The sequence below is a fragment of the Ruditapes philippinarum genome, unplaced genomic scaffold (assembly GCF_026571515.1).
Source record: "Ruditapes philippinarum isolate M1 unplaced genomic scaffold, ASM2657151v2 ctg1271_1_1_1_1, whole genome shotgun sequence".
In the NCBI taxonomy this organism is placed as follows: Eukaryota; Metazoa; Mollusca; class Bivalvia; order Venerida; family Veneridae; genus Ruditapes; species Ruditapes philippinarum.
Genome location: NW_026862369.1, coordinates 67,291 through 79,604, shown reverse-complemented (window position 1 = coordinate 79,604; position 12,314 = coordinate 67,291).

Below are 12,314 nucleotides of genomic sequence, written 5' to 3'. Positions count from 1 at the left end.
CTATTCATAAGTTCATATTACGAATTTCCATCTTGCTGGTTGAAAACTCGAATAACTTACTTCCATTATTTAAGCACAGAGGTACCGCCATATAATCCACCGACATTTACATATGTTAGATGAAAAAAAGTCCTAACAAGCCACTGGAAGTGTTCAAGCTAAATATTGAATAATTTAAAGATTCTTCACAATATATTCACGCAAAAACATATCAAAATGAAAATCTAAAAATGCAAGTATCATTTTTATATTTCATCAATTATAGATAAACCAGATAATTTTCAATTGGTAAAAATAAACTCGTGCTGAAATGGATTTTAGCTGAATCCAATGTTTCAATTTTTCGTGACACAGAAAGTCATAAATGCTTAAATTCTTATTAATAAATGAACTTACGAAAAAGGTATTATTCAGCTTGCATATCAGTTTATCTATCTATCTATCTCTGGATACTGCCAACCCCTCTTACGAGTGTTAAAGGCAGGAATTTAGTGCACGCCGGATTGTTAGTAAAAGGTGAAAAGAAAAACTAAAAAAGAAACATTGACATGCTTGGAAGGTGAGACTGAAGATGTATTCTAGTCATGGTTAAAATGTTAATAGCGAAACAAGATGATAAGAGATAAAATAGTTTAAAAACACTGGGAGTAAGACTAGTACTGCAAACCACCACTGCCTGTTTGAACTGACTCAGGTTGGGTAGGGTGGCAATGTTACTAGGAAGTTCATTCCATAGTATAATGCTATGAGGGAAGAAAGAGTACTTATGGTAGTCAGAGGATACCTGTATTTGGCGTAGGGATAAGGGATGCATATGTCTGGTTAATCTATGTGGGGTTTGAACATAAGTTGGGAGATTTATTGCAACTAGGTTATGGTATATCTTATAAAACATTATCAGTCTACAATCCAATCTGCGATGTTCAAGGGATCCCCACCCCGTTCTTCCTGCATGGCTATGACACTAGAGTGAGGGGAGTAATCCCTTTTAACCCATCTTATTGCGCGTCTCTGGATCATCTCAACTTTGTCAATATTGGTTTTAATGTAAGGAGACCATATAGTTGAGGCATATTCAACCTGTGGGCGGACCAGGGACTTGTATGCTAGTTCTTTCACTTTCTCATTTTAGTAATGGCATTTCTTTTAATAAAGCCAAGGGATCTGTTTGCATTGGAAGTTATTCGAGATATATGTGTATTAAATTTCAGGTCAGCAGATAGATCTAGTCCGAGATATTTAGCATTTGTAACAGACTCTAGGACTTGGCCATGGAGCATATATTTGTGTTTAATTATGGTTTTATTTTTGGTGATATGGATGACTTGGCATTTTGAAGGGTTAAACTCCATGTCCCACTGCTTCTCCCACAGAACCATATTGTCTAGATCATGTTGGAGAGTTGGGGGTCTGAGGAGGAATTGATGGTTAAGTATACAGCAGTGTCGTCTGCAAATAATCTGACTTGGGATTTAAGGACAGAAGATGGTAGCTTGTTGATATATAGAAGGAAACAAAGGGGCCCTAGGACAGAGCCTTGGGGGCACTCCAGAGGTAACTGGGACTTCAGATGAGCAGTCACTATCCACAACTACTGTCTGTCTACGGCCAATAAGGAAGGACTGTATCCAGTTTATAATTTGAGGACAAACACCATGTTCTTGAAGGGTATCTAAGAGTTTAAGATGGTTTACTTTATCGAAAGCTTTGGAGAAGTCAAGAAGTATGAGATCTGTTTGTTTGCCATTTGAAAGGTTGTTCACAAGGTAATCAGTTAGTTCAATGAGTTGTGTCACACATGATCGTCTTTCTCTGCATCCATGCTGAAGATCAAAGAGTATGTTGTGGGTGGTAAAGTGAGAGGATAGTTGAGAGGCAACAATGTGTTCAAGTGTTTTACAGAGGATGCATGTAAGGGAAATTGGGCGATAGTTTGCTGGATCACTTGTATCACCTTTTTTGTAGACAGGGCATACGTTTGCACGGGTCCAGTCATTGGGAATATTACCGGTGGTCAGGGATTTTTGGAAAAGAACTGCAACGCTGTCAACAATTTCTTCTCTCAGCTCCTTCAGGACAATTGGTCTAATGTTGTCAGGGCCGGCAGCTTTGTTGGCATTGAGGTTGGCGATGAGCTTTAGTACACCTGCCCTACTGATAATGATGTCATTCATTTGTGGGTACTGACAATACTTTCTGGGATCCATGAGTCTCAGTTTTTGTATACATTGATCTTTAAGTGTAAGTGGTATAATTGGTGAGAAAACTGATTGAAATTGTTTGTTAAGAATGTTTGCTTTTTCGGTGTTATTACTGTGTTTACTGTTACGGTAATATATCTCAGTAAGTTATAATATAATTATGGCCCGGAAAAGATGTCAACCAAAAAAGCAATCATAGAAATATATTAACAGAGCTACTGTAAGATGTTCACACTTTGTGTTATTAGACTAACATTTACGGACGATGAACCAAACCAAATTATACACCCAATTTATCCCATAATTCTCATTTGCAGCCGCCTTTCTATCACAATATTAATTGTATAAGGATGATAAGACTCCACTTTTAGCAAATTCATTAGTTCAAATAGTTCAAAGATGTGATGTGATGAGTCTATATTAAATAAAGTTTGGATGACACTGTTAATAAAACTTACATTTTAACTTCGATATGCGTGCAATTTATCAAAACCGATAGGAAAGTACAATTAGTGTAAATGTTTTGATCAAAATGTAACAAAATGAAATACTGATTTTCACCATTTTATAACAAATAATTTTGAGTTACTTATGAGTCAATAATAAGTACAACTGCAATTAATACAGCCTCTAGAACTTCGTCAGAAAATTGTTTCACTAGACAAGTTACTGATAACATTGCTTTTGTAAAAGATACTTTTATCTTAATGTGTAAATGAGAATGTAATGTTCAAGAACTGTACAAGCGGTGAAACTTTCTATACATTGATATGTTTTAGTGTTGTTACAATTTGAGATATTAGTTCTTTTTTTTAGATAATTTTATGAGCATGTAAGTTTGTGACGAGAAAACCAGAAAGCATCACAGAAAAGCTACATTCATAGCATTTTCATATTAAACAGTGTAATGTATACCATTATATTTTAACAGTGTTTTGCTTACAGCTATAGACATTACAAAATCTTTTGTGTAGAACTTCATCAGGCAAACAAAATGAATAAAAATCGAGAACACACATTGTATAGGAGGAATAAAAGAATGAAAGCAATGTTATAACATCTGTTACTATACCACATGGTCAGCATTTAGAAGTTATAGCTCAAAAACTATAAATAATTCTAAAAAGATACAGATTGCAAACTTTTACGCGCCTCCCACGCCCACTCAATTCAGATTTTACAAGATGTTGATCAAATATTCCAAACAACTCAAATGTTGTTTTGTCAAAATAACCGCTATTATAATAGCATATATAAGAATGAAAAGGTTGCATACTCGGTTTGATTAAGTCAGTTTATGGAGCAAATTTGACCACGTCCCTGTCTTGAACAGTATTCAATATCAGACACTTAACATATTTAATAAATGCTTCCAAAGGAAAATGTATAACAACACTGGGATGAAGTAAGCGGCTATTTTAACAGCTGTCACAGAGTATATAACACCAACTATTTTTTAGTATAAAAATTTAACCCAGAACCTGCTAATTTTTTTGTAATTGGATCTCTGAGTAGTTCATTTGCGATTTAAGGGATTTTAAATCAAAATATCAAAATTTTCACAAGTATAAAGCCTTAAGTTTGTCATATCATCTATCTTGGGTACTATGTATTTTTTCTGTTTTTCTTTAAAAAATAACACACATTAATGAATAACTATAGGCCATTAAAATTATTCTTTCAATTTCTTGCATACAGTGTCCATGACAATGCAATACTTTTATATACACAGGGTAACTTTTAAACCGTTTTTATACAAATTGCTTTCATCTGAAGTACTTATCAAATCTGTTCAGTGAATTTTTACATATCATATATAAGGCTTTGAGGTCGGAATATGGCATTTGAAGTGACGCACAATACAACGCACGGCAACAAGAAGCAACGCTTGATATAATTAATGTATACTTGTATAACAATGAGACCTGCCACTTGCTTGATATGATACTGTTTATGTCACATTCTATTTTAGGACAAAAATGCACATATTTCTTATTAATTTCCATTTGTAGTATTGAATTTCCATATAATAAGCCACCTCTTTTTGTAAACAAAATAATGTACATCTAAAATTTTGTCCTCACTTCTATTAAAAACCTGTGACTGATATTTTATGTTCATCTAAGACTTAAACTTATCATTCACATATGTGTTCAGACACGATTGTCAAATATGCAAGCAAATTCTGCAATCAGCTTAAAACGGCAACTTAATTTTTTAAAGGAAAAAAATCAAGCATCGTATAATGTTAAACAATTTAAACAGGTGAAAATTCATTTATTGAACCTTTTATTGTTTATAAAACAATGACAAATGAATTTTTTTCATGATATCTATTGGATGACATATTTGTGTCATCATATATGGTATTCTTTCAGATTTATTGGCTAATCTGTTCATATTTGGTACTAGTTTGTTTGACACAAGTATTTAGTTTAGACTTTACTGTGTGCGTGCTTTGTTGAACCTTCTGAGGCCATTAATTGATAGTCTTACACTGCGTATATACATGTATACTGTTTCGAATGTGATTTTTAATGAGGATATGCATGTATTACAATAACTTATTATATTATTATAGATAGTCTTCAGTTTCCTAACAGCGTTAAACAGAACAAACAATTTGATATTTATAACAATATAGATACGATATTTCAGTATGTCCTTTAAAAAAGCCACGCAGTCTGGTTGAAAACAAATAAATAAATGCAATCTAAAACATTTACATCTTATAAAAAAAGAAATTGCGCATGCAAACTTTCATGGCAAGCAAATCATAAAGATAGAAATCGTATTGTCATATCTGAATAATCCTAAAAAGTAGGTTCTTCATTATTGTTAGCAATGACAGAAAACGCTTTGGTATAAATGTAGCAGCTTCATTTATTACTAAAATTTCTATTTCTCCAAGCAAGGCTTAAAATAAGACCTTTCGCTTCTGCAGACAATTTTATGTTATGAAAGCAGATGTCTAACTTTACTTTATTAGCTGTTTTGCAGAGACTTTTATCAATTCTCTGTACTTTTACAAAACCGGTGTTTAAATCGGGCACTATGTCTTTCTGTGTATTATATCACAACACATTTAGCCGTTTATAGTGCAACTTTATTTTGTTAAAATCAACCTTTTCATGAGACATATACCCTTAACCGTAACATGTTAACATGACTGATACGGTGGTGAATTTGTTTGTCAAATTGGTTCTTCCTTCGTTGATTTTGTTACCAGAAGTGCAATATGTCAAACTAAATGTGTGACTGTTTTAGATTGCATCAATGGTTAATGTGTTTCTAAGATTACACTTCTGACAATGATGTATTCATGTTCTTTTTTGTAACATGTCTATAGCATTATACAAAATGGATTGTATGATTTTAGTTTTGTTGATTAAAGAAGGAAAATATTTTTTCCAGTTTTGCGTTGTTTGTATATCTATACTGATATAAATACTTCATATGAAGACAGAACGGTGTGTTCATCTTTAATGAAATCTATGAATTACAAAACCTTTTTCTTCCAGTCAATTAGATATTCTTTATTCCTTTCAATTTTCAACTAATCTTTTTATTGTAAGGATTTCGTATTTCTTACTACGGCTTATATTTGACCCTAGCTTTCTTTTTTTTTGTTAGGTTTTTGTCTAAGGACAGTCTTAATCTTAGTGTCTCAAAAGGTAATTGATTTGTATTGAAAGTGACAAAAAGGGTAATGCATTACGTTTACATTTTCATACGCAAAATACTTACAGAAATGCTGCTCAAAAATTGAAGCAATCATTGAATCCAAACTGCTTCATATGCATAAGTCTTTCAAAGATTAGCTGTCTAATATATTGTTCAATATTTGCCTTGTTTAAATTTGTATTAATAGTACGTAAATTTGATCTTTGCTGACATTTGCATTTCAGTCAACGTAAACCAATTTACAAGTACTTCTTGTATGTCTTTATCATAGAATAAATTCATCAATCAACCTACTAGAAATATAAGATTACCTTTACTAAATTTTATTCATTTAGAAATTTCCGTAAATATTATTATGTTTCTAAGATTTTTGGCAGTATATTTGATCCTATATAAACAGTAATCTATATAACGCATTTATAATACAGCAAAGTTCCTTGAGAAACGAAAAGAAAAATATTTCATAAATTGACAGCAGCCGTGCCTTTAGTTTTCTATAAATGCCATATTTATCCAACTAAAAGCTTTACAAAGTGCAGTTTTATAAAACACATTTTGATAAGGTTTTTAAAAGTTAATGAGAAATACTAGTAATAAGACAATTTATGTGTCTTACCAAATAATGTCAAACAGCGGCCACATGCAAATTAGAGGATCTGTTTGTTATCTTCAACAATATAAATGCTACATAATAAATTCTCTAAAATCAACTTTAATTAACAGACATAAAGATAATAAACATCGACAGTGAAAAGTTGTCGACATCAAATGAACACCCCTGATTATTATTTTATAATTACTCTATTAGAGAGTAAGGCAATATATTCACATTAAATTTTTGGCATACCGTGTTATATGCAATACACATATCTAGATCAATATAGTACTTTTTAAAAAAATTTGTGTCCACAAGTTTTCTTTTTATAAATCAAACTTTATTATGGTTAAAATATATAGATTTATTCGGCAAAGACAAATAACGATAAATTAAAAAAAAAAATGACTTAATTAGCCGATTACAGACAATTCTAATTATGCCAACGCAGCATCTGCGATGCGGTGGCATATAGCGATTCACCTGTGTGTGTGTTTGTGTGTGTGTTTGTGTGTGTGTTTGTGTGTGTGTTTGTGTGTGTGTTATATAGATTATATAGTGAACTTAAAAAATCTTCTTGTGAAAACCCACTAGTCCAATTTCAACCAAACTTGGCAGGATTGTTCCTTTGGTGAAGGGCTTTCAAAGTTGTTCAAAGAATTTCATTCCATGCAGAAATCTGGTTGCCATGGCAACCAAAAGGAATTATAAGAATAAATTTATTAAATCTTCTTGTAAAGACCCAAAAGGCCTAGAGCTTAGATATTTTGCATAAGGCATTGTCTGGTAGACCTCTAACAAGATTGTTCAAATTATAGCCCTGGGGTCAAAATTGGCCCCGCCCCGGGGGTCATTGATTTTTCACTATGTACATATAGTAAAAACTTAAAATACCTTCTTGTTAAAACCCAAAAGGCCTAGAGCTTAGATATTTTGCATAAGGCATTGTCTGGTAGACCTCTACCCAGATTGTTCAAATTAAAGCCCTGGTGTCTAAATCGGCCCCGCCCCAGGGGTCATTGGTTTTCCTTATATGTATATAGTTAAAACTTTAAAAAATTTCTTCTAGCAATTGACAAATGCTAGAGGTTAGATATTTTGCATGAAACATTGTGTTGTAAACCTCTAGCAAGATTGTTCAAATTATAGCCCTGGGGTCAAAATTGCCCCCGCCCTGGGGGTCATTGATTTCAATATATAAATATTGTAAAAAATAAAAAAATCTTATTGTCTGAAGGTACAAGGCTTAGAGCTTTAATATTTGTTAAATAATATCATCTAAAGGTACTCTACCAAAGTTGTTCAAATTTTGCCTCTTGTGTCAAAATTAGCCCCTCCCCTGGGGGCCATAGGTTTATCTTATATGTATATAGTAAAAACTTAAAAAATCATCTTCTCTAAATTTGCAAAGGATAGAGTTAAGATATTTTGCATGAAACATTGTGTAGTGAACCTCTAGCAAGATTGTTCAAATTATAGCCCTGGGGTCAAAATTGGTTCCGCCCCGGGGGTCATTGATTTTCATTATTTACATATAGTGAAAAAATTTTTTTTTGTCTGAAGTTTCAAGGCATAGAGCTTTGATGTTTGAAATATAATATCATCTATAGGTCCTCTACCAAAGTTGTTCAAATGTCAAAAATTGCCCTGCCCGGGGGCAGTGATTCTCATTATGTACACATAGTAAAAACAGAAAATAAAACAAATGTTTTCTGAATGGGAGAAAGCTATAGCTTAGATATTTGACTTGAAATGTTGTTTGGTGGACCTGTATCAAGATTGTTATTAAACCCTTGGGTCAAAATTATGCCTTGCCCAAAGGGACTGTGACCTACTTTCTTGTCCTTTGATGTACAGCAATGACATTTTCACCATGTGCACAGTTTTAGTTGTAAAATTGAACTTTGACCTAGATTTTGATGATGTGACCTTCTTGTCCTTTGATGTACAGCTATGAAATTTGAACCATGCGGTGGCATAGCATTTTTCTCAAATGCAATCTTGTTTTCTATTTAGAATTAAATTCATTACGCCAATATCAAAGTCAAATGATAGTTTTTACACTTCATATTATTAGATTCACATTTGCAGACGATTAATCCAATTTGTCACTAAAATCACATTTGAAGCCTTTCTATCACAACTTCAAGTACATTAGGAAGATAAGACTGCACTTCCAGCACACTAATTGTTTCACAGATGTGATGTGAGAAGTCTATCTAAATACATCCTGGATGACAGTGTTAATAAAGCTTACATTTAAGCTCTGATATGCGTGAAACTTATTAAAGGCCGATAGCAAAAATAAAAGTATTGCAGGTCTTTTTTTTAATATGTCACATAATGAAATATTGATCGCATTTAATTTATGTAACAAATAAGTTTGTGTTACATATGAGTCCATAATAACACCTCCGTCAGAAATTCAATTCACTTGAAAAGTTGATGATCGAATTGCTTTTACAAAAGTTATTTCTATTTGAATGTGTAATTGAGAGTATCATGTTCAAGAACTGCACAGTGCTGAAACTTTCAATACACTGGTACCTTAAAGTGTTGTTACAATTTAGAATATTGGTGCTTTTATTGAGAAAATTGTCTAACCATGTTAGTTTGTAACAAAAAACCCCATGAACAGCAGAAAAGTTATTGCATTTTCAAAAATTAACACACATCAATGAATGACTACTATAGGCTATCAACATTCTTCTACCAATTTCTTACATACGGTGTTCATGACATACCCTTAATCACAAAGGTTAACTTTATCGTTTTTATACAAATGACATTTATCCAAAGTATTAGTAAATTTAAATCTGTTTAATACGGACACCGTTTAGTACATTTTTACATATAACTTATCGATCTTTGACCTCGGAATTTGACATTTTAGATGACGCACAAAACAAGACGAAACGCATGATAAAATATATAAAACAGTCCATGGTAGGACATCAATACATATTCTTTTAATTTCCGTCTGTCGTATTGAATTATCATATAATAAGTTGTCTTATATTGTCAATTGCGTACCGTGTGTCGGCTCCGCATATTGCGTACTTTAAAATTCGGCAAATAGCATTTAAAATGACACCGGATTCCGTATTTGTCATAAAAACAGTTTTAGCCGAAAATACCAGTTTTAGCCATTATATAAAATAGCTACACCCTAAAACATGTTCCTAATTCTTTAAAAAGAATTATTTAACTATCCTGTCACCGATACTATGTGTTTATCTAAGACTCAAACTAGTTCTTTTACATTTTTGTTTCATATTGTCAAACATATAAGCAGACATTAAAATTAGCTAAAAACTGCAACTTAATATTTGAAAAATAAATTAAGAAATCATATAATTTAAACAGATTAAATATTTTATTGTTGATTAAATCATGACAAATATGTACATTGCATGCTGGATTTTCTTTAAGATTTATTTGTAAATTTGTCAAGATTTGTTACTAATTTGTTTGACAAGGGTATTTAGTTTTGAACACAGGTGTCAATCTCACTGCATATATGCTTGTTAAACCTTTTTGAGACTGTTGTTTGATAGTCTTACTAATTAAGCGTATATATTTTCAAACGATGTGCATTGCATATCATTATATTTTTACGGATATTTAAATTATAATAGTGTTAAATGAAACAAACAATTTGGTATTACAATATTAATATATGATTCTATTTTGAAAAAGTCACGCAATAGAATCTATAACACTCTCATGTCTCTATGAATATCATAAAGACTTACCTTCAATAATGTGTGCAATAATATATATCTACTGAAGCTTCAGTTATTACTGAACTTTAGCAAGCCTTGAAATAAGACCTTACGCTTCTGCATATAATTTCTTTCATGAAAAAAGATTACAAACATTACATTATAGAAACAATCATCGAGTTTCTGGTTCGTTGATTTATGATTAATGTCTATTTCAAAATCAGCGCCTTACTCGGGAACTTTGTCTTTATGTGTATTATAAGCCGTTTATAGTGCAACCTTATTTTCGTAAAATTTTGACGGATAATGTGTTGGAATCGTTTGTCAAATTGGTTCATGATCCGTTAATTTTATTACAAGAGGTGCCAGATGTCAAATTAAATGTGTGACTGATTCAGATAACATCAATGGTAAACGTATTTCTAAGATTGTTGACAATGACGTATCAATGCTCTGTATTGAAACCTCCTTAAATGATTATACAAAATGGATTGAAAGATTTTTCTTTTTGTTGATCTTGTTCAGTATTTCATTTATTTGTATATCTCTACTGACATAAACACCAATCTTCCAATTATAAGGATTTCTTAATTCTTTCTCACGGTTAATAATTGACATTATTGCAGCTCTCTGGTTTGTTACTAAACTTTAAATACATCTCAGGACATTTTTTGAAGTATCTAAAATTTTTTTATTGATTTGTATAGAAACATGATATAAGAGGTGATAGTATTGAAGCAATCATTGAATCCAAATTGCTTCATATGCAAAAGTCTTTCAAAGATTAGCTGTCTAATATATTGTTCAATATTTGCCTTGTCTGATTGGTAAAAATACCAAGTTGATTCGTGATGAAATTTACATTTCTGTCAACATGAATCAATTTACAAGTTGTTCATGTGTGGTTTAAGCATGGAATATATTCATTAAACAACAGAATAGAAATATAAGATTATCATTTCTAAACCACTATTTAATTCATTGTATATATAACAAATTTGGAAACTTGATGTGAAATGGACTATCAAAGTTGCGGTTAATGCAAATTGGTTGACCTAACATAAAACTATTCTTACCAGATAATACAGTAAAGAAGTAAAATGCTAAACAAAGCATCCCACAAAACATTATGTTAATTTTTATTATTTTCAACAATGTCCTTTCATTAAAAAACCTACATAAAACTCCTAGAACATAACAATGATAAATAAGCTCAGGACACTGCATATTTTAATATGATTTCAAGTCACCTCACCCTGTCCATAAGTTCATAAGACGAATTTCTATCTTGCTGGTTGAAAAATCCAATACCTACCATTCATTACTTAAGTCATGTGGTACCACAATAAAAACACGACGGTCGGTATAAGATCTAAAACATAAGTCAACATGGCCATCCCCCGCCGATTGGGTTTGCTCATTGGAAGAATGTATATGTAGTAGAGCAGAATAATTCAATTTTAAGAGGTCTTTTGGTAATGAAAACTAATGACTGAAGTGATTACAGATTTGAAACCTAATGAATACTGATGGCTGAAAATAACAAAGGGCAATAACTGAAAAATAATGCAGGATAGGTTATCATTCTTGTGTGCTGCACCCCTCCTCGGTGAAATCTATCCACCTATGAAGTTTTAAGTTGATACCTCAAATACTTTTTGAGATTGCTCCGGACAAAATAGTATGAAAAAGATCAAAGGGCAATAACTCAAAAATTATATAGGGAAGAGTTATCATTCTTGCGCATAGCATTCCTCCTCGATGAGGTCTATCCACTTATGACATTTCATAATGATATCTCAAATATTTTTTGAGTTACGCTCCACTCAGGTGAAAAATTAAGTACGAAAAAATAACAAAGGGCAAAAACACTGCACACATCCTGAGTGAGATCTATGCACCTATGAAGTTTCATGTTGATATCTCAAAGGCTTTTTGAGTAATGCTCTGGACAAAAATTAATTTTGAAAAATAACAAAGGGCAATAACTAAAAAAATATGCAAGGTAGAGTTATCATTCTTGTGCACTGCACACCTCCTGAGTGAGATCTATGCACCTATGAAGTTTCATGTTGATATCTCAAAGGCTTTTTGAGTTATGCTCTGGAC